At 41.2% G+C, this 24,899-nt stretch overlaps 1 pseudogene; it reads right to left on the reverse strand.

Moving 5' to 3' along the window:
• Positions 1-5,792: 5,792 nt before the first annotated feature.
• LOC141764461 (protein ELFN1-like) overlaps positions 5,793-24,899 on the reverse strand; it is a 143,335-nt pseudogene continuing 124,228 nt past the window's right edge.

The following is a 24,899-nucleotide window of genomic DNA, read 5'->3' on the forward strand; positions in this document are numbered from 1 at the left end:
GAGACGGCAGGCTCCAGCTCGACTCTGATTGGTTGTTTTCCTCCGGTCTGTGAAATCTTGCAGATGCCATTAGGAACACCGGAGGACACCGAGAGTAAAGTACCAGTACATCAAACTTAATCAGCAGAGGCTGGGATATGTGACTGTACTGTACGTCTCCAGTGTGGGTCAAGTTCCAGAAACCCTGGATCCTATTTTTCCCCGAAATGTAACTTGATTGTGTCTTCACATTAGACCTTACCTGACTCGTAAAACACCCACATTTTTGAAAATCCACTCCCTAAGTTTGTAACCCAGGCTTTGTTTTCACAATGTGTAGTCCTCAAGCCCGTGCAAGATACCCTGGTGATGTCGCTTCACTGATTTTGTCAGACCCCAGAGCCACAGACGACATCATACAACTGTTTTCACAGGCTGAGTAGTAACTTACTCCTCCTGAATGATAATCTCATCTTGATGGGTAAAAACAGTGGAGTGCATGTACTTACCCACCACTGGGTGTGACATAACCATCCATGTTGTGTAAAAGAGCCATAAGTAGTTGTGTTTTTGTGAGATTCATTCAGGATTTGTCATGTTTGTCCTTCTTTTATAACCAGACAGTATTATAACGTGCATGAAAAGTGAAAAAAGTAAAGCTGCTGCCTGGTGTTGCAGTGCTGACGTCTCTCAGAGCGAAGCACTTACCTGCGTCATGCACAGTAAAGCTTCTCATTAAAACCCTCTGAATGAAATTGGACGGTGTTACTTGGTAGAAAATAACTGTGTGGAGGGAAAAGAGCAAGTTAAGAGCCCTTTTTGTAAGTAAAGGTAGCCTAGATTTCAGATGATGATATTTAAGCTGCTGACAGTTCAAACTTCACCACCACCACATCAAAGCTTTTGTTTGGCACAAAACAACCCAAAATTGCTGGAGAAGTAGGTTACATCACCAAACGTTGTATCGACACACGCTGTGTAGTTCTTCGCCCCCAGGTTATGGAACTCACTCCCCCCACACATCCGGCAGTCTGACAATATCACATCTTTCAAATCCCTCCTGAAAACCCACCTGTTTAAACTGGCCTACTCTCTCTAGAACTCATCATCACCCATCCTATGTGTTTGTACAAATATGTCTCTGTCATGTCCTGTTGTTTTTATATTGTTTTTTATCTGTCTATGTTTTAACAGATTTTTGTAAGGTGTCCTTGGGTGTCCAGAAAGGCGCCACTAAATAAAATGTATTATTATTTTTATTAAAAAAGACATGTCTCTAATTTTAATGTTATTTTAAATGCTGCATTTTCTTGCCGTATTAAACATCACATATCAGAACGTGTCCTCTCCTCATTGGATGGATCACTCGGTCCATTCACTTGCTGCTGTCACTAATTAACATTCAGCAAAGCAAGCATCCTAATTTATCTCACCAAGGACACGCTCCAAATAGGGCCTTTCATCCACGGTGCCAATACAACATGACATTACTTCTCTTTTTCCCTTTTTTAAAGTCTTTCTTGAAGCAGTATTTTGACTGAGGGTGTCTTAGGCCTGTCAGTTTCCATGTTGATCCAAGTTTTCCTACACACATTTGGCCCATATTTACATTTACCCAGATTTAGTTTGGACTGTCTGAGATATAAAAAGTGTGTAGATTTGCCAAAATAATTTGTTAACATGGGTTTTAAATTTATTTAACAGGATTATATTTAACTACGAGCCAAAAACTGTTCACAGATATCAGTTAGTCATGGATTAACCAATTTGAATTATTAATTATTGTGATGTTTTCATGTTGTGTGATGTTATAAAATTACAACTTGGCTACAAGTTATATGTATAAGCAATAATTATTGAACTCTGAATGACTGTGTGCAACCACTGACATTTGGTCACTGTGTGACTGTTAAAGTACTTTTCAGCCTCTAGCAGTATCGAGTCATACAGATAGTTTTAGGCAAAACAGCCCAGAATTTAAGATATTTCTAAGCAGACGCATTGCTGTTGAATATTTTGGCTCAATAGATGTAGGTCTGTCACCATAATTACTTTATTGACTTATCGCACGATATATGGACATGACCTCAATATTTTTTACATTATTGACATGTTATGGACATGACACGTCATTTTTAAGTTATGGACTTATCGTATGATATATGGACATGACCTCAATCATTTTTACATAATGAACTTATCGTGTGATATATGGTCATGATCTCAATAATTTTTACGTTATTGATTTATCGTATGGTAAACAGACATGCCCTCAATCATTATAAGACTTGGGCATTGTGCAGACATTTCATATTTTTGTTAACAGACCCCAAGAGTCCATTCTATTTATTGTTTTGGTTGTGTGGTTTTATTTTATTTATGTTTAATTTATTTATAAGAATATTTTATTTATTTATTTATTTTTTTCTCTATATGATATCCAGAGCATTAATATAGCAGCTTACTACTGTTTGTTATGTAAGGATATAGAGGATTATTAAATGGCTGTGTTGAATACTCAATTCTGATTGGTCAATCACGGCGTTCTGCGGTCTGTAATATCTTTATAACAAACCGTTGCTATGGGTGCAGCTCTGATGTCGGACTCTGGCGGACTGTTTTTGTGTCAAATATTTATTTATTAAGTAAGTATCTGTGTAATAAGCGGGCTAATTGTCATTGTTGTGAAAGAATCCCCTTCAGAGCCATGAGAGACCCTGTCGGGGAATCTTTCACAACAATGACCGGCTAGCTGTACATTATCCCTTACGTAATAGTACCTGAGCAGAGAATGAAGTCACTCTCTCTGTGTGTGCTGTAATCAAAGCATCTCTGTGCTTTATAAACATCGCTGGGCTGGCCGCGCGTGCTTTTAGTGCATGTTAATGCATGTGAGCGTGGCCCATTGGCTAGCTCACAGCTGCAGCTCTGTACTGCTCTCATATGGTGATTACAGCTGATAACGCTGTCCTGACCGATGGTGTTTCTGCGGAACCGTTGCACCCAGCCTCCGGTTCCCCCACAGGTTAACACTGTTAGCCCTGTCAGCAGTTTCGCTGTCGTTTCCACTGTTAGAACCGTTAGCTGTGAGCCGCCGGCTCAGCCGTGGCCATTTTGAGAACCGTGCAGAGGCAATAGAAATGCACCCAATCTCGCATTTAGCATCCTTTAATTAACAAATAGCTGTTGTGTTGTCAGATAATCCTGATCCTGTTTCTGGCATGAAAAATGAATTGAGGAAAAAGTGACACCTTTAATTATAAATACACAATTATATAAGTTTGACACGTGATTATAGTGTTGCTTTCAAAAGAGCATACATGTAAAAAGATTTAAAATTTTAGAAATGAATAAAATGATCTGAGCTGTAGAAATATGTCCTAATTGAATTTAATACCTGTCAGTTGAACCATGTCTGCAGCAGGTTTAAGTTAAACCTCAGATACAGTGACCTCTATAGGGGTTTAGGTGCTACAGGACACATTAACCAAGGCCAGACTAAACCACAGGAGCTGCAGCTTCTGAGGACACAGCAGTGGGGTTTATGTGATCATGTGACATGGACCCAGACAACACAGGTTTAAACGTAACGTTAAACCGTAAACTACAGCTAAGCTAATGACAGAGCAGCAGCCTCGGCATGTCTCTGGCTTATTGTTTGGCAGTTTGGGTCATTCCCTGAAACAGTGTCTCTGTTATTCTAGATTACTATCCACAGTAATTGCTCACTGGAACGACTTTATTGAAAACCTTTGACAGTGTGTTCTGTGGATTGTTCACAGTAACTTGGACAGTACTGTGCAAAGAGATGTTTCTGTTGAATTTTTTAAATATGATTTTTCAACACTGAGATCCACTGACACATTTAGTTCCCCTGCATTGTGTTGAGGTGGAAGCAGAAATCTCAGAGACGGATAGGGGTGGGACAAAATATTGATATGGCAATATACTGTATTACTTTCTCTTGTGATGCGTTATCGTCTTTAGCACGGAGGTCGAGTGGCTTCTCCAAGCCCAGAACGTTGTTGGTTGAGCAGAGTCCAACTCTCGATCCCATGAACAATACATTACTACGTTGTGTTTGTAGTGTAGTGTGATGTATTTTCACAGTGATTTCAACTGTGCAAATACAGCCTGCCGTTGGTTTTATCATAGTGACCATCTAGTAATACACACCTGTGGATAACCACTATTGTGCATGAACGTATTGTAGTGGTCCCACCTCATTCATTTGTAAGGAGCTGCACATGCGTTGTCAGCTGTTTTTACGTATGATTATGAGTATTGGGTGAAGGTGTTCTGACGTTATCATGATGTGTTCAAATGTAATCTTTTAAAATCTAGTGAGAAACTGGAATAAATACAGTTGTTTGAAGAAGATATTAGATAAGAACGATTTTAATGAGGCATAGTTGTATCCTTCCTTTAAACATTTGAACCCCAGAACTTTTCAGCTTTCTGGCAGTTCGGCCTTTTGCCAGTTTATGGTTTATTCACATTAGAATGATGCCACACGTGGACATGGACACGTGTGCCATCATTGTATCCGAAGGAAAAAAACAACAACACTTTAATCCTCTTGCTTATGTAAATAATGAATGCGTCGTTGACAGAAAAACTATAGTTTGTAGGCTACAGAACATTTAGAGACTGCAGCAACCAAAGAAAAACAGCCTTCAGCAAACTGTTTGGTGATTCCATCCGCAGTCGCGTTATCTTCACTTAAAATCGATTGCGTGTCTACATCGCTTTGTACGGTGAAGCACACAGACTGCATGGTGCATTCAGGTGTACTTCATAAACTAGGAGAAACTCTAGCTGTTGGTGTAAATTACCCTCCTGCCATTCAGTGGATCTTCTTTGTGTTGTTCTACAGTTTGTTCCCAATTAACTGGTGAAATAACTTAGTTGTTCCAAACTAAATAAATTATCTAAATTTGACCATATGACCTCAGTGTGGTATACTCCAAAAAATTTCACGTTTGACACCATGTAGCCTATTTTTTTTGAGGAATTAGTAAATGAACATGACAGTTGTCAGAGCTTAAAACCAATGATCTGTTGCTCTTTACCAATCAAGACTCCATAGTCTAACGATGGCATGTTCAAATCGAAAAAAGAAACTACAGTCTAATCTAATTGTGACACCCCTAATCGTGAGTTACTCTGTGATTCCCACCCCTAGAGATGGATATCTTAAAACCTTAACAAATTGCACCAAAACTGTCCATTGCTGGATACCACCAGATACCTGCTTGTTATCTGGATAAACTAACTCTTTAAGCATTTACTCAAGCAAAAGCAACCAATGAAACATGTTGAAATGGGAAACTCCTGAGTGTGTTTAAAACCTCTGGCATACGTATGGTTTCTCCAGGAAAGGAGACAGTGAAAGAAAGGCTATTTTATTGTGCTCATTTTAATTTTTTGACAAGAAAAATAAAGAAAGAAAGCCTCAGAGAGATCCTATGGCAGAGCGTTCTCTCTCTCTCTCTCTCTTGCTCTCTCGCTCCTGAGTCATTCACTAGCAGAATGTAACACAAGCCTCCACTGAGGATTTCCTTGCATCATGCTCCATTGTCGTTTCTGTCTGTTTTCAGTAGGACCTCTATTTATTTCCACTTTCTAGGCATTGTTGTTTCAAAAACACAGTTTCTCTTCATCACGCTTCAAAGAATAGCAGCGCTGATTAGGTTCACTGCCGACTGGTCCCCTCGACCACCAGCTTGTTGTTGTCTGATTCCAGACGAGCTCTGCTACTCTCTGACACGTGATAAATTCAGGCCATTATTCGTTCATAAACAGAACGGGAAAAAAAACAAAAACAGTACTTTAATACATCGCTACATTAATATTACTGTTACTCAAAGAATGCTCAAGTGAGGCTTAAGAATCAAGCAATTATAAAATTGCAGTCAGGAAAGTATAAGTTAAGAAACCAGGAAATTCTTCGATTTTCAAAGCAATGCTTCAGTTAAAAAGATTAAAGAAAATCGAATGTTTTAAGGCTGTTGTTAAGTTAAAGCCACAATCTGGGACGTGTAATGCAGAAACAACCACGGCTCGTCAGTTTCCTTTTGGATCAGAGCTGGATTGTTTGCTGCTGCAGCAGCGGCGGAGGACTCCTGTTACAGCTGCTGCATTATGAGGAGAGAAAGAAACAGCCTTTTTTTAACCACACTAATGAATGTGCTTTTGCAGTGCTACAAACAGCTGTGGTGATGTCACTAACCCGCGATTATGGCTTTAACTGGGCTTAATGACTTGAGCATTCTGAACTCATTATAGCAGAGAAAAAAGATTTTATACAGTGTTTCCATTCACCAATGAACTTTTCATTTTCTGCCAGCTCTGTTGTTTTCCATTGTGTAGTTTTCAGCGTTTCAAAGTTGGAGTCAATTCTGTTTCAATTCAAAAAAGCGTTTCAGTCAGATTAAATTTGTAATTACAAATTGTTTGTCAATACTGTGAATACTACAAGCTTGTTAAATTCAAAATCCGCTGAATTGAAATGTTCTTGACTCCATCCCTGGTTTACAGTCCTCTTCAATGAGTTGTTCTAGCACAGTTCTGTATAGATTAAACAGCAGTATAAATATTTTTTTATCACATTTTACTCCTCTTTCAGCCTCCCTGCAGATATTGCAGATATACATGTAGTCTCTTTTCACCAAGCTAGTGATACTTATCACATTTTTACTACAACACTTCTAATACCAGGAACTTTTTTCAGTTGAAAACCTTTGATAAGGCAAAACCCCGTTGCTATTACTTCAATAGACGTCTGCAGTGGCAAATTTGGGCTTCTTGTTGGCAATATTTGGTTCAGTTGACACGTCGCTAAGTCCCGCCCCTCAAACGCAGACTGGCCAATCATAGCGTAGCATCGGCCAGCTCTGACCAGGGTCCGACAACTCTACGGCTCTGCTCCATAGACTCTCATGCAATCGTTTCACATTTACTTCATTTTCAGGCTGGATCTTTGTGGCTTTTGAGCTCGTCATAATTAAACGTTGTGTAATGGTGATACTCGTTACCTGGAGAGGCTGGAAGGAGATATACGTTTCTAAAATGTTACGTTTCTAAGTAAAAAACTGAGGAGCTAACATTAGAAGAGTACGTTCATTAACTAGTGTTAGCACTATGCTACGCTAGCTACTGAAGGTATACATTAGACCGGCACATACAAGTACTTTGCAAAAAGTCAAGGCCGCGCCCCCTTTTGGGGGAAAGTAAAACTGAAGATTACATAGACTTCAATGCAATTTGACGTATGTTTGGATTGTAATTTTGACAAATTTGTATGCCTTCATCTCTTGTTATACAAACGTTTGTTTCATACACGTCTAATAATTATTTTGCGACCTTGCCTGAACCTGAGCGTTCACGATACCTTAATAAATTAAGGTTGATCGCCTCCATGTGTCTTCAGTCTTCCCTCGTCCAACACAGTGGCCGGATGTTGTTCATCCAGACTTCTATACATATTTGATTGAATCACGTTCGGCTAAGTGTTGTCTGTAAATAACCAGCCTTTTAATAGACAACTGTTTGATGACGCAAATCTGGTCTGGTCTATAGCTCAGAGCCATAAAGCCCCTCTATTATATCTGTTTTTAGGACACGTCAGGGGAAGAAATCTGAGATAAGCTTTTTTGGATTTATTGTTGGTGCAACCAACTACACAGCAACGTTATTATTATTACCGGTTTGTTTAAAGTAGAAGATGGAGACATGTTTTAACTTCTTCTCTTTATGCTGTTACTGTCTCTGAGGGACTCGGATTGGTTTCCCCCAAAAGGGGTCACCTACTCTGGATGACGTATTGCCGGTCTGATGTATTCTGAAGGTATACACATGCTGCTTTTGATTTGTGATGATTGTAACCGTGAATACCTAAACCTACCAGCTTTACAGGAACAGTGTTGTTCCTTAATTTCATTGTGTTCTGTCTTGATTGCCAGCTGAGGCGGTGGTTTACTTTTACACTTTTACACTTTTTCCGCTGCTGAATCAGTTTGATATCCTGATATGTCCTCCAAACGTATATTGTAGACCCTTCTGTCTGCTTCTCTCTGAAATCACTTTTTCCAAACATTAGATAATCTCTATGCAGGGAGTGCAGTTAGTGACCGTGTGGGCTCTATGGCAACGTTAGCTCTGACAGCTTGACGGAGTAACAGCGGTGGGCGGGGCTTAGCGAAGGGTCAATTAGTGACACAAACTGGTTTGAGGAAAGTCGACCATGAGAATCTGCCCTGAGTGGTCAGATTTAGTTTTCTTTTTTCAGAAATCCAAATACTCCTTATTTATGTCCAATTCTGAAACACAAGTGGCCATCTGGAGAAAGATTTCTATCAGACACTGTTTGATTACAGCTCGTACATCAGAAACAGGAAATCCAGCTGCTTTACAGTATCAATTTCTCAAAGAATACATTCATCTGTGTGTGGTTGTGGTTGTGTATGCATGTGCTAGAGTTGTTCCTGTAAGGGTGATGGTGGGTAAATAGCTGGGGCCGGGTCAGGGGCTATAAGGGTCAATTTACTACCACAGTACTTTGGTCTTAGAAATGATTGGAGGATAGAAGGGGAGCAGTGAGCCAATGGGAGTGGATCGTTTTGTGCAAATTGTTGTTGCTCTGGCAAACTGATGTATGTCGATGTGAAGGTGGAGACGAGGTCTGTAAATAGTATTTAAAATCATTTCAAATACTTCTTTGTGATTTATCAAATTGGCACAATGGCACCACAGTGGAACCAGAGGAAAAAATAACAAGTAAAAACCTGGGAGATGGGAGGAGGAACAAAAAAATGAATTGTTGATAAAACACAGTGGAGCTACAGTGTATCGGGAAGGAAGCTGAGAGTTTTAAGTCTTTTCCTAAGAGTCGTTTTTTGATTTTGAACAGTGCAGATATGTTTCCCCTGTGGGATTTAAAAGACATTCATTTGAAGATTAGAATTTTTAGTTCGATTTTCAAAATCAAAAACGTACCATTGTAAGTGAGCAGGTAGGTAACTAACTTGGGATTCTGGTTTCTGAAAAGTCTGAAAGATTTCAAAACCCATGTTGTACAAACAAAACAGTCACCTCTGTTGCAAATATAGAACTTCTCTCTCTCATCTGTACAGCGTTCCCTCTTTAGGAGGATGAGGAGCGGGTGTAGCGGGGGTTCACCAAGAGAAAAGACAGGCTTGTTTTGGGCTCAGCGGAGAGCACATTCCTCCTGGTAGAAAAGAAGAACTCAAACGTCTCGTCCATCGTACTGTTTGTCTCTGTTGGTGTGCACTTCTCAGCTGAGAGGTTCAAAACAGTCAAAACACAGTCACACGACAGAGCCATGCCATATTCAAATAATAGAATATTAATGATGTGGAGCATAGGAATAATAAGAAGACAAGTAATGTAATAAGAATAATTAATAGTAATAACATATCATTCTAGGTTTTTTAAATTCTGTATATAAAAACAGTGGCGAGGAGAAGTTGGTACACAGTAGGGCTCTACTATCCCCCCTTGGTTGATTTGGCACATTATACTCCTACTCATTCTCAGCACAGTTGAATATTACTGTTGCCTGGCGACCCATCCAGAATTTGTCATTTTGATGTTTTAAATCTCCCAAATCACGGCAAAATGTCTTTTTTTTTCAAAGCAGTATCGCAGGGCGCGATGCAAAAACAACCTCTCCAGCAAAGCAAAATCTTGATCAATCCACCGCGGTAATAATAATAATACTAATAATCGGTGAGGTTAATCTGCCGTGGTCAGGTTGGATGAATGTCAGTCTCAAGGCGGATTAAAAGCCAGGCTCAGGATGGGTTGCCCGGCAACATTTAAGGTTTCTGCTCTTAATGTTTCTTTTTTTTTCTTCATTCAAAACTTAGTACAAATAGCTACATAAGTCTGAGCTATAATGTTTATTACATTACAAAAAGTAACTCAGTCTCTCTATAAGTTATGATTTTTGTTGTTCAATATAATATATTAGTTTGGTCCTCCTTCATGTTCTCAGAAGCAAAGGCTTGGTTTGTGTAAAGTGTGTGTATAGATGTATGTGCGTAGATCCTGTAAGTTGTGTGTGTTTGTGTGTATTTACAGGTCATTTTTGTGTATCTGTATCAATATGTTGTGGGTGCAGTGTTGTTATTTTCCATCTTCAAAGTGTTTGGGGCTCTCCAGATGTGGGATCAGGTCTTCTGCTGGGCGGACACACCCTTCCAGTAGTCCAGTATGTCGTGAAGATCCTCATCCTTGGCGAACTGAACCTTTCGCCTCAGCGCGTGTCCGGCTGCCACGTATCCTTCGTCCTCCATGGACGCCTGCCGGTGCCTCTTGCGGTGCAGCTTGAACCTCTCCCACAGCCCCAGGGTCGGGGTGCACAGGAGCCCTTCGTCCTCCTCGTCTTCCTCCGGGCTGGAGCAGTAGCTGAGGTTGTGGTACTGGGGCGAGAGCGGGTAGTGTGGCGAGAGCTGGGAGTAGGCCAGCTCCCGCTGCTTGGCCTGCCTGCTGAGGGTGATGGGGTCCAACATGGAGGGCTTACGGACCCCTGGGTGGTGGTGGAGCTCCTGCATGATCTGGGGGTGGTGCTGCATCTCCTGGAGGTGCTGCTGGGAGCCGGGGTAGGAGTGACGGTGTTCATTATACTGGCGGATTCTCTGTGCTTCAGCTCGTAAGATAGCCGCTGCCGGGGTGACTGTACGAATGGCCTCTCCTCCTCCTCTTTCTCCCCTTTCTCCCCTCTCTACCCTCTCTCCCCTCTCTGCCCTCTCTCCCCTCTCTCCTCTCTCTCCTCTCTCTCCGGGTGAGGTCCTCTCGATGTAGCGGGTCTCTGACGAGTGGTAGCCTCCCTCCGAGCGGAATGAGCGAGGACTCCGGGCAGAACCAGGAGAAGAGGAGGTGCTGGGCCTTTTGGAGGTCGGAGGTGCCTCCATGCTGTGGTGTCGCTGCAGAGAATGATGATAGCTTCTCCCTCTCTCTTCTCTTCCTCCTCTTCCTCCCTTGTACACCGGTGAGAGGAACTCGCCTCCTCTTTCTCTCTCCCCTTGTTCAGAGAGAAGCACCAGCTGCGGCTCTGCCGTAGAAACAGCCCCTCCGCCGGCAGAAGAAGGGGATTTCATCCCCTGTTGAAAGGAGGTAGACTCGGATTTGAGAGCATCTATACAGTTGTTGATGATCTGGTTAACTTTATCAACTTCTTTAGCGATGGTTGAGATCTCTGCTACTGAGCCCTGGGGATTTGCTTGTGGCGACATGTCTCTTTCTCGCTCCCGTTCTCGTTCTCTCTCCCTTTCAATGCCAGACCCTCTCACCTCCATGTAGTTAAGTTTAGCAGGCTTGTGCACAGGTGTTTCTATCACCTCCTGCAGCTTGTATGGATCAATCTCACCACCTTGAGGAAGATAGGGCATTCTGGACAGACTGTCCCCAGCACCAAGCTTCTGGGAAACAGATCCTCCACTCCCTCCCTCTATATCTCCTTCCCCACCATACTTGAGCTCTATCAGAGTCCTTTGGATCCTGCTCATCTTCCTCTCCTTCTCCTGCATGATCCTTTTATTCCTCAGGCATTGGACAATTAGACCAAGGGAGAGTAACATGCCAAACAAACAGCCCAAGATAGTCATAATGTAGTGGGTGGCTGACGACTCATTGGCTATCCTTCCAGGCCCCTGGTGGCCAGTGGAGATGGTCAGACAGGTGTGGTTGAAGCGCAGGGAGTTTCGTATAGAAGCCACACAGTACGTGTAGATGGTATTGGGTTTTAAGTTCTTGAGCTCAATATCTTCTCTTTTACTTTTCAGATTCTGGATATCTGTGAAGAAGCTGTTGTTGTAAAGCACCAGGATGTACATTTTCCTGTACGGATAAGGAATCTGAACCGTAATCACAGCGCTTGAATCTAGCACCTGCTTTAGCATCATGACCGGATTGGTGTCAGAGAAAATGGGACTTAAGCTGATTACCTCATCAGGAGGAGTCCCGGAAGAACAATCGTCCAAACCGCAGGGAGAGGCAAAATCTGGTGGCAAGGTGGTGGAATCGGCCGTGCCAATCATGTAGAAGGATGTCACGCTACTGCCATCGTCCGTGCATACAAGACTGAGCACGTGCAATGCGTTGCGTTGGGTAGGCATGCGTGGGTTCTGGCTCAGGAGGTTGTAGCCAAAGAATCCTTGAGGCGAGTCACACACCATCCTCTCACTGGTCCTGTTGGGGAACGCTGAGAGCCAGCGCAGGAAACCCAGCAGCTCACAAGAGCAGTTGAAGGGGTTGGTGTAAAGTTCACACGTGGTCAGCTTAGAGAGTCCAGAGAACAAACTGCCATCCAGCACCTGGATCCTGAAAAGGGACAAAGGGAAAATCATGAATTTAAAGCGAAATTTCATTCACATAGCTGAATCAATCTGTCAACAATCAATTTCAAAAAGTGTTGACACCGATTTAGCATTGCGTGTCTGCAACGCTGTCGGACTCATGATGAATAAAAGCGTAAAAATCCAAGTATGTTACTCTCTCGTCAAAACCTGGCTCCTACATTACCCACAATGCAACTCAATCGCCAGCAGTTCAGTCAGAGATTTGGATATGTTATTCTTAGCGGGCAACCTTTGGGTCTGAAAAGTGAAGCCAAGGCTGAAGAGTCTTAAACTTGCATTCTTTCTAATAGCCAGCAGGGGGCGACTCCACTGGTTGCAAACATAAGTCTGATTGTATAGAAGTCTATGAGAAAATGACCCTACTTCTCACTTGATTTGTTACCTCAGTAAACATTGTAAACAAGAGTTTATGGTCTCAATCGCTAGTTTCAAGTCTTCTTCAATACAGCATGATGTTCATTTAGTAAATTATTTTCCCATTTAGAGTCAAATAGACCATAAAGCAGGGTATGCTTTAGAACGTGGCTACCTTGTGATTGACAGGCCGCTACCACGGCGTTGTCCGGTCTGGGTGTTGTCCGTGTTTTTGTCTTACAACTTTAACCCTTTCACAGTTTGTTTTCAGTTCATGAAAGTTAATTGTAACATTTTGGTCGCCTAACATGTTATTCAGTGTTCGGTCGTACTTCACAGTCAAACTTGTAGTCTCAGACCCCTCGTATGACATCACAGGAGGCAACTGATCAAACTTTGGCTTCATATGTTGTGAACTTCTCCCACATATGCAGTAGTATTCCTCAAGAGCTGTAAACAGACTTTGATGTGTAAAATCTGCCGGATTCCCTTTTAAATGAACTTGTTACTTCTTGTACTTCAGTTTCTTGCCTTAAACATTTTCCAAAATACCATTCAACAAGCCCCAAAGAGCAGTTCAACTTCTTCCATTCTGCTGTTGCTTTTACATTTAAGTCAAAAGATCAATAGCAGTTACAGTACCGATAGTAAAACAAGACAGTTATTCCTGCTGAGAAAAAATGGCTTGTTGCAGCATTGCATCATAGTTTACTGAGGATACTGTCAGTGAGGAAAAAATGTATCTCTGCATCTTCTGCAATACTTTTTTTCCCGCTAAGTCTACAAAATATCAGTGCAAATTGGTGAATTTAGAAAGCCGCCCTTGATCTTTGATTATGGGTTGACACCAAGCCTGATATTTCACATTGATGTTTTTGCCGTGTTTAAGAAATTTACCATATTCTCCTATCTATAAATGTTTAAACTTGTTTTCTCCCTTGTTTTTCTCTCTGTACACCATAACATTATCACAGCATGGACACCCTGACTGGTCTGCGGCTACTCAGCCCTCTATGCAACAGACTGCGATGCACTGTGTGTTCTGACACCTTTCTATCGGAACCAGCATTAACTTTTTCAGCAATTTGAGCTACAGTAGCTCTTCTATTGGATCGGACAACACAGGCCAGCCTTCGCTCCCCACGTGCATCAGTGAGCCTTGGGTGTGACCCTGTCGCCAGTTCACCGGTTTTCCTTCCTTGGACCACTTTTGGTAGGTCCTGACCACTGCAGACCGGGAACATCCCACAACAGCTGCAGTTTTTGAGATGCTCTGACTCAGTCGTCTAGCCATCACAATTTGGCCCTTGTCAAAGTCGCTCACATCCTTACGCTTGACGATTTTTTATGATTCCAACACAAAGTTCAAAGTTCCTAAATGTTCACTTGCTGCCTAATATATCCCACCCACTGCCAGGTGCCATTCTAACGAGATAATCAATGTTATTCACGTCACCTGTCAGTGGTCTTAATGTTATGGCATTCGTAAGAACCCACAAAATCAGTTTTTATAAATTTCAATGCAAATTTTTGGGACGAAAATCCGTACTTGGTGTGAAACAGCTTTCCCTCCTGTACCAATCCCAAGTGCTCAGCGATAAAAGGCCTCTGCCATACCTGGCCGCACTGACGCCGGTGTCATTATCAGGATGCAGAATACGTGAATATTTACTGTGGCAACAAGCAACGACTGACGTTGGCACATAATGCTGTCTTAGCTTAATCGTCCAAACAACCATAACCCATAATATTACAATTCGGCATATTCAAACAATACCAACAACATCTACCAACAGCCATAGTCCTTACAATCTTAACTAATGTGTTGTCACCATTTATCTAATGTGTTGTCACTGTTTAAAAGACAAATACACAGAAAAAGAAACCAGCAGCAACAAGACAGACGGACAATTAAAAAAAAACGTATATTTGTTGTCTGACTCTTCTAAACCAGAGTTCTATATAAATAGCTGTAGTTTTAGATCAGCAATACAACTCTTAAAGCGGTTCTCAGATTACATTTTACTATAATAAATAAAAAAATTTTGTTGCTTTAATCCTCACAGTGCTAACAGACTAAACTTTGTTCTACTGAAATATGTTTAAATGTCAAAACTTTATCGCCATGCGAAGCGCTCGGTTGTCGTGCTGCGTTCAAGGGATGCTGAAGAGTCTGACTTCCTATTAAAGAAATTCCCCCGCTGTATCTCTGGCCCTGAGTGACAACTTATGATCGGATCTCACTTCCCCACTCAATATGCAAATAAACACGTAGTAAACACATGGGAATAATGCAGATGTTGCAATGTAATATTGCAGGAATGTCAGTAGTAATATCCTACATATTTTTGTATTTGGGTACATATTATTAACATAAAAATATAAGGTTATTGTCTACCAGCGGTCCCCGGGGACCTCTGTACCGCCGACACCGATCTTCAGAGCTGGGGATGAGAACGATTGCGTGGGTGGGTGTCAGCTCTGTGCAAAGCACCAGAACAAAAACACAGACGCATCACCGACAGTATGATAATAATACACTTCTTGTGTCTAGTCTGATAGTCTGTAGATATATACCCTCTCTCTCTGCTCGCTCAGTAGCGGCTGAGCGGCTCTCGTTCTTCGGAGGCAGACCATTTAATTAGCAATATAAAATGACAAACATCGGTCAAAAAAAATATATCTGCATAATTTTATTTAATATATAATTTGCTATTTAATATATATCTTGGAATTAGTAGTTTTAATGATGTATTATAAGCTGTTTAGAGCTAGTGTTAAACAGAAAGAAGTTAAACAGGTCCTAATTCCCTCTCTATTATCTATTTTATATTGTCGTTTCTTTCAAACATCTGTATTTATTCAAGTTTTTTGCCAAACACTACATTTCACATCATGATAAAGTTAGAATTTACCTTCGCCCAATACTAATTTTTACTGAACAGAGCCTCATAATGTAATGTAATGGACCGTGCTGCTAACAGGTAACGTTACTAAAGGAATTGATTGTCACGGAGGCACGAGATGTCAAGGAATCAGACAATTAGGAACCAGTTCTCAACAGGAACCGATTCTCTATTCCCATCCCTAGCGTTTTCCCTGCCTGCCAAAGTGGCGGATGGCCTGACGATTTCACCCGCCACTGCCAACAATTTACCAACATTTGGCGGGTGGTGGGTGCTAATTTCAGACCCTGCGCCTAACCCTAGCATATTCCTTGCATATTCCTTGCACTACACCACTGCTTAGACGACAAGCTAAACGTTACCTAAAACTAGATAGCCATATCCAAAGATAATAGATGACGTTACATGAATCTTGAAACACCACCGAACAAGGTAACCTAAATCTATAGCTAATGTAGGCCTATGGCTGCATGTTGCAGAATGACTTCCTTACTCTTCCACGAAAGGTTCATCACTTGACATGACTGTCTGTCTGAGTTCCACTCCACTTGACAATAAAATATGCAGGTTGTGTAATGAACTGGCAACCACTTGTTGTGAAGTGAATGCAATGGAACGGGGGAGGGAGAGTGTGACATCTAGTGGCTGAAAGTTATCAACGTTATCGATAGCAACTAAGTGACTTCAATGATTAATCAATTATTAAAAGTGCTGTGAATTTCTTTCTCGGATTTATCTAATTGATTAATCAACTAATTGTTTCATTGCTACCACAGCATGTTTTCTCTCTCATTAGACACACATACTTGGACGCAGGTCGATACCTGTTCATGGAGAGGTCTATATTCTCTATGTTGGGGCATTCCCAGAAGGTGTTGGGTGTAACAGTCTCGATGAGGTTGGCTTGCAGGTAGAGATATTGCAGCTTGCCCAGTCCACGCAGCATTCCCTCTGTCAGGTTCCTCAACTTGTTAAAACCCATCTGGAGAACCTGGAGAGACAAAGACAAGTGGGATTATTCTAATCTCTGAAGAGCTGGCCAGCGCCAAGCATCACACACTACAAGCTGGAAACATGCAGAACAAACAGACGACGGTTCAGTACAATTCATGTTTCACATGGTGATCTAAGCCTCTATGCTGTGCTCAATTTACTAAGATCTCTCTTGTTCACATTTTACCTCCTGGCACAGCTCCAGCAGCTGGGGTAGATGTGTGAGCATGCCAGCTCATTATGGCTGCGTTCAGTTCAGTTTGGTGAAAACACTTTTGCCTGAATGTTTCTGGGAACCATAATGAGCGAGTGTTGTCTTTCTTGTGTGCCTGTGTGTCCATCTGTGTGCATAGTGCTGAAAAAAATGTAGATCCTTAACTCAAGTTAAAGTAGCAGTACCACAGTGTGAAAATAATCCCCTTGATTACAGTTAAATGTCCTTCATCCATTATTCTGAGTATTTTCTTATTTACCAAAAGAAACCACGTTCTCTTAAATGTTGTCTTAACATATAAAGCCGTATAAGAACTGACTAAATAAAGTCAGACTAAATATTTTATTAAAGGGTAAGTGAACAAGATTATGAATTTGAGCGGCCATTTGATACCAATTTACTTGACAGATTTTGTCGTGGTTTTCACACTACATGACTGACCGGAGACAGGAGGTCACACACTACAAGATCTTTCACCGGGAGGAATCCCCGACAAATACACAGTACATGACGTAATACCATTGCTGATATAGTTGTTGTTGAGGCATCGGCGAGCCTCCCTGCTTAAACTGTAAATGGATCATATTTTATGCTGATCAAAACTTTTGTGTGTACAACTTTAACTATACTGTAACATTATCCAACACTATAATTCTCAAATAAATGTAAACATTGGTAGCACTTTCTATGACTCCTATGTCTACAATGCATTATAAACAGATGTATAATCTGTTTATAGCACTGTGTAATTATAAGCACTCCTACATGTTCATAATGCTTTATAACAATAATCATAACACATTATAAGGCATTTTATAATGACTTTAAAGGTTAAGTATCATAATACTTCTTAATTACTGGTCACTCACTGACATTTTGTGTGTGTGTGTTGTTCTTGCATAGATTTAATAAATTTTTTTCACTTTACTTAAAGGTGCAGTGTGTAGGATTTGGCGGCATCTAGCGGTGAAGTTGCAGATTGCAACCAACTGAAAATGTTCCCGTTTGCCAAGCGTGTAGAAGAACTATGGTGGCCGACGCAAAAACGTGAAAGGCCCTCTGTAGAGCCAGTGATTGGTTTGTCCATTCTGGGCTACCGTAGAAACATGGGTTGTAACGGTATAAGATTTATACGGTACGATAACCTTCGTAATACTGTATATTGTGAAAATTTCACAATATACAGTATTACACTATTATTATTATTATTATTATTATTAGTAGTAGTAGTATCATCAGGTACAACAACCCTTAAATACCTTAATACCAGTGTACCGTTACAACCCTAGTAGAAACATGGTGACTGGCTCTGTGAAGAGGACCCGCTCCCCATGTAGATATAAACGACTCATTCTAATCTAACGAAAACACAAGGATTCTCATTTTCAGGTGATTATACACCAAAGAAAACATACTTATTAATATTCCATTTCTACCAATAAATCCCCCTAAATGCTACACATCATTCTTTAAAGAAGGAACATTTAAGAAGCTGGAATCAGAGAATTTTGAATTGTTTTTCTTAAAAAAAATCACACAACCGATTATCAAAATAGTTGGCGAATAATTTGATAATTGACAACTAATCGAATAATTGTTGCAGCTCTAATTATAACAGTGATCATAACTCATTGTAAAAATATTCTCATGTATTACAACTATGAAAATTATATTACACTATGATCCTTGCAAAAACATGTCAGTCAGTGACCAGCATATAAGTGAAGTATTATGATACTTGATCCTTATAAAATGCTTTATAATGTGTTATGATTATGGTTATAAAGCATTATGAATATGTATGAGTGCTTATAACTATGATTATATAGTGCTATAAGCAGATTATAAGTATGCTTATAACGCATTATAGACATGGGCGTTCCCCCTGAAATGTAGTGTAGTAGAGGAGTAAAATATCTTCATCGTCATCTCAACATACCTAAATACCTCAAAATGGACCAAACACACAGTACTTGGTAAATGCACCTTCCTCCATTGTGTGTATGTGCATTAAGAAGTGCAACCATCAACACGTGTATGAATGTACAATATGTCATTGCTCACCTGCAGGTTGAATTGTGCTGAGAACGCTCCGTCTTCCACGTAGCTGATATCATTCTTGGTGAGGTTCAGATAGGTGAGGTTGCCGAAGCGAATGAGTGAAGAATAATGGACCGACCGTATCTTGTTCTCATTCAGCCTCAGATCCACAATAGTGCTGTTGAGAAAAGAGTGAAGGCTGCAGATGTTTGACAAAGAGGCAAAATAATATCAACAAAAACTCTTTTTATCGTTTTCTTACCTGTTAATGTGGGAGGGGATGGCCTCATAAGGCGGCTGGTTCATACTGCAGATAGCCAGCCACACAAAGCCCTTCTCGCCTTCGATAAGCCAGCAGTCAGCTGTTACCATTGGCAACCGCATTATTGACAGCAGGGCGAGCCAACAGAGGAAGGAGCTGGCTGTGGACAGGACCACTGATGAAGAACCTCCAGTCATTTTATGTCTCGGCCCTCCCTGTCCTGTCCTCTGGGCCATTTGGGATGTCGTCACAATATCCATTGGAGAAAGCTGAGCAGAGATGCTTGCCATCTAACATTTATTCATGCAGGCTGGCGCCATTTGAAAGGGAGTGAGGGCTTGTTTGGTGACTTGGTATTGCCTTTTTTGTCAGATTTGTCTCTATACTGCTTGAAGTGTAGTCACAGCATGGTAAAATGTTTAGCTTGTCTTGTAATCGTATATGTAAAACTCGCGTTAGGAATTAAGGATTTATCAAAGTAGAAATGAGCACAGGAGTGGGATGTATCACTTCATTGGCAGTATGTGTGTCTAGGTAAACTGTATCAATTGTTCAATTAGGGGGTCGCATTTGATTTGTTATGTATAAATTGGCAAGAGGAAGTCGTCCTGGTGCCAGATTGGCTGGTGCTCATGTCTTCTGTGGCCATCTGCATCTCTGATTGGACAAGCACCTCTTTTCTTTCTTCCTCATCGCTCGCTGCTCTGTGCTTGGTGTGAGAACCCGTCCCTGGAGGGAGAGAAAGCGAGAGAGAGAGAGAGAGAGAGAGAGAGACGGGAGGAGGGTGTTAGAAACACATCGCTAATGAAACACAGTGGTTTATACCAACAAACACAACCCTGTTACCAGCATGATGAGATAGAGGTAGTTATTTCTTCTTATATAACTGGCTGGCGCGCACACTCCCACACAAACATACACAAATTTATGCGTGCACACTCATTTCCTACACTTCCAGTTAGCGCACATTGTCCAATTAGTCCAATTAGCGCACATTGGTGCCGACACACAATAAGCACCTCCAAATCTTAAAAATGCTCACAGCTTGTTGCTGCTGTACTGTATGTACACACACAAACACACACATGCACACAGAGACATTATCTGCCTCGCTATTAGCCTCAGGGCCTTGATATACCTGGGTTAAGAATGGCCCTTACTCTGATACTGTATCTAATTAATTAATCTGCTCTAAATATAACACTTCCTGGGAAAAACAGCTGATGTCTGATGGAACAGGAGGAACAGAGGGAGGCGGGGGGGAAAGAAAAAGGCTTGCAAAGAGCTGTGGAGTGGTGAGGAGGAGGATGAAGAAGTGGGTGGTGAGGAAAGATGTTTGGGAGGAGGGGAGCGATGGAGCAAAAGAGTGAGGTAGAGGGGAGGGATAAGGCCGTAAGGAGAGAAAGAGGCAGCGATTCGGTGAGAAAAAGACGAGGCTGGGAAGAGAGAGGGATGTAGAGTGGCTCTCTGTCTGGGGAATTTGCTAGAAGAGTGGCTCCTTCTTCTCTTTGAGAGCCTTTTTTTTCTGCTGTAAGAGGTAACAAACAGGATGTGACATTATGGAGGGGAAGAAGAAGTGGGAAAGAGCAAAAGGTCCGGCCTTCCTCTCAAGCATCCTTTGGCTGCAGTTCCCTCCTTATTGATTACAGATGAACAGCGAGGCAGAGAGGTGCTAGCGTGTCACCTCTAATCTGAAAGCTCTTTGAGAGCAGGACAAAAGCTGCTCTGAACTTTTTTTGTGTCCTTGTAGAGAAAAAAAAGTCCTGATGTCGCATCCCGGTTAGCTGCTGTTCCACTAGCTTCTGTGACTCGTTCTTATCTCACAATAGAGGGTCTCTTTTGATCGGTCTCTCTTTCTTTACTACGCATATTCTAAGATAATGATGATGTAGTGTACATTACAACTTGCTCCATTATCCACGATGTTGACCAGCGCTCTCTTCTGTTATCTCTCCAGCTTCTCTGCTGTAATCTCTGCTGTCTGAACAAGACAACGACTCTACAGCCATGCCAGCAGCTCTGTGCTGATGTTTTTCATGTATAATGTTCACAATCTCATTTTGCATGCTGACATTTGCTAATTCGCACTAAACGGAGTTCAGCTGAGGGTGATAAAAAATGTCATTAGTTTTGTAGATAGTTGGTCATAAACCAAAGTATTTGACAAATTATAATTTTGGCCTGATGATGGTGTTAGGGGAACAGTTAAGGGTTCACCAAAGTAATTAGAATTTGTCCTGAGGGGAACATGAATGTGAGTACAGAATTTAAAAAGTAGTTGAGATATTTCAGTCGTCCATGAAGGGCTGGGCAGCTTGATACCTAAAGTAACAGAGTACCTAAAGGTGCTGAATTCCAAATCCAGAGTATATCTATGATTGAGGGATTGCCTCCACACGGCTCTCAAGATGTCGACAGCTGAGCCATCAGCTAGCAGCTAACAGCGCTAACAGAGCAAGCAGTGTTAACCTGAAGGGGAACTGGAGGGTGGGCATTGCACTTTTGCGACAACGCCGTAGGTTAGGACATATGAGCGCAGACTAGCGGCGGCGATTAGCCAGCTAGTGGGGAACACACACTGGTGCTGTGTCTCAATTTGCGTACTTCTGTACTTACACTTGCTATTTTGAGTGCGTAAGTGCGTTCACACTGAGAAGTAAGGATGTAGAAGTACCCGGATGTTGTACTCAAAACAGTCAAAACGCCTCAGAAGTAGAGTGCGTCGTCCACTAATCAGCAGGTCGGTGGTTCGATCCCCGGCTCCTCCAGTCCACATGTCGAAGTGTACTTAGGCAAGATACTGAACCCCAAATTGGCCCCGAAGGCTGTGCCATCGCTGTTTGAATGTGAGTGGGAATGGGTTAATGTCGACATGTAGTGTAAAGCGCTTTGAGTGGTCGGAAGACTAGAAAGGTGCTATATAAATGCAAATCCATTTACCATTTACCCTCAATGGTCGTCATCTTTGCTACGTAGTGGAAGGGAGGGGCCCACCAACCTATTTCAAACTTGTGAAAATGGCGGGCGAGGAAGCTGCAGCGGTTGGGATTGAAATGGGGAACCGCGAACTCTACCACTATGCTGTAGTCCGATAGAAGCCATTATTGGGTTAATTTATTTGTCTGGATTGAATTATTTTCCATACGGTGTGATGTCCGCGGCTGACTATCACCAGCTGATCTATCGAGCTTCTGGTGTATCTGTTATATTAATGCTCTGAATATCGTATAGAGCACCTTTAAAGATACTTGTTTGAGTATCGATACGAGCGTCAGTTGGACTGATACCAAAATCTAAAGGGACCCATCTCATGTTTGATCACATTCTAGACACATGAGCTCTCTCAGTGCATGGTATCTTTGCATCTCTGCTGCTGTTGTACACATCATACAGTAAATATAACATTTCTATTAGTTAGGTCTTTAAGAGGATGTGCCTTCACAGTATGTTTGTGGTGCTAAACCTAAGTTCATAAAGCTCCAGCGTTGAATACCCAAAGGTAAAAATGTAGCATTCACACAGATCTTTAGGATAAAGTAGACCCATCTCAATTTCACCAATTTATTCTGGTCGTTTCGGCCTGGTGGCCTTCATCAGTACATGAAGGGAAAAGGAAGACATGTCTTTTGTATACAGGAGTTGGCAGGTGATTGGTGAAATTGAGATTAGTCTACTTTGTCCTGAAGATCTGTGTGTGCTACCTTTTGACCTTTGGGTATTCAAAGCTTATAACATTTCTACTGTTTACCATTAAAAACTGTCCTGTGTTTTTTAACGTGCATGTGATCGGGTTATTAACGAAGAAAAGTAAAGATAAATGCTTACTGTTTTGCAATTCATTTGGTGTTAATGAAAATGTATTCGGAAGCCTTTTAATGATAAATTCACCTCGTAAATCATGACGCAAGCTTCTCCTCTACACGGTTATACAGTAGACACTTTAAATAATAAAAACTATTGATATTGATGATCATGGTCCTGGTATTACTTTGTATCATACTGCAGCAAAATGTTCTGACATTGGACCCTCCCTGTTTATTCTCATAGCTTGTCACTCGACTGGCCTCAGTCTGTCAACCTGGTAGCTAAGAACATATTATTTTATATATTATATATTATTACATAGATAATATTTATTATATTATATAAATATTATAAAGACATCAGTATTTCTTGTGTTAATAATGTATCCCTGCCTAGACAGATGGAGAGAATCACACAACATATTGAGCAAAGTTATGTTGTAGTGCTGGATTTGTGCAAATGTCAGTGAGATTTTGAAAGAGGTTTCCTTCCCGTACGTCATCTCGGCTCTCTATATCAACGTCACAAATGTACGCTGTGAGCGTTTGTGGGTGTGTACGCAAAAGCAAAAGGCTTTTCCACCCAGTCAGCACAATCTATAATTGATGGTGAGACTTCCTCCCACATAGCATGAGACAAACTACCCAGTTAGGCCACCAGAGAAAGGGTAGGAACTGCTGCCAGCTGCACACACAAACAAACAAACAGACACATATGCACAGGAAACGTCCATTCTGCTGACCAAGGGTTAAGCTCGGGTAAACAAACTGTTGAGGACATGGGGGTGTAGCGATGATGCAGAGCAGGCGGGGAGACCAAACAGTTTAGTTAACATGCAGAGACGGCTGATTTCTGCCTGACCTCTTTTTTGTAGCGAGGTAAAGTGATGTCGGCTGAAGGGCCAGAAGACAGAGCGGCAGCGCAGGGCGGCAGAGAGCAGAAATAGATACTGTAGCAGTTACTGGTTTGCACTTGACCTCTTTTTGTAGTAAATACACTTGTAGTAGCTAACGTGATATACGCAGGAGGAACTGTTAAGAGTCTGTCGGCCTCTTTTACATTTTGCATCATTCATCGCCTTCCCCCGCTCACGCTCTCTGTGCGTACACACACACACACACACACACACACACACACACGCACACACGCGCGCGCGCCCGCTGCTGACAACAACCGTGTGGAATATTCCAGCACTCAGCATCATGACCGTCTCGCTATCCAGTCGTGTCACACTCAAAGATTTATAGGGTACAAACCCTCATATGGAGGGAGACGGAGGTGGACTCTAACCTTGCTTTACTGGACGGGTGACGGCTATGTTGTCATGGCCGCGGCGGTTTCAGAATATATTGTGTAGGTGTATGGAAAGAAATATGTATCGGGGAAAAAAACCTGGGGTAACACTTTATAATAACCATCATTTATAAATGGTCAATTGATAGTTAAACTTAGTTAATAGTTTACTGTTAACAACAAATTAAATTATCATTAATAATGTTTACAAATTATTAGTAATGATGTCATTTCTGTTATTCTATCATTAGTTTGTGTAATAGGAAATAATTAGTATTTAAATTCTATATTGTATCATAGCTGATAAGAGATAAAAATAACAATTACATTCTGATTACATTTATAAAGTATTTAGTAACAGTTTATTGTTGCACACATTATAACATTTTATATACTATATTAAGTATCCATTCATAATTTTTATTTTTCAAACCTTTAAGAAATTGTTAGTAAACATCTATAAACATTACATAGACAGATCAATCAAAAAACAATTATGAACTATCTAAACAATATTTATAGATGCTTCACAAAGTATTTATTAACCATTTAATAAGGTATTATAATCACCAGTTGCAACTTTATAATAGCCATCCAAATAATGTTTATAGACATTTACAAATCTATTATTAACCATTAATACATTGTTACAAATATCTATCTATTTAATA

The sequence above is a fragment of the Sebastes fasciatus genome, chromosome 3, assembly GCF_043250625.1.
Source record: "Sebastes fasciatus isolate fSebFas1 chromosome 3, fSebFas1.pri, whole genome shotgun sequence".
In the NCBI taxonomy this organism is placed as follows: domain Eukaryota; kingdom Metazoa; phylum Chordata; class Actinopteri; order Perciformes; family Sebastidae; genus Sebastes; species Sebastes fasciatus.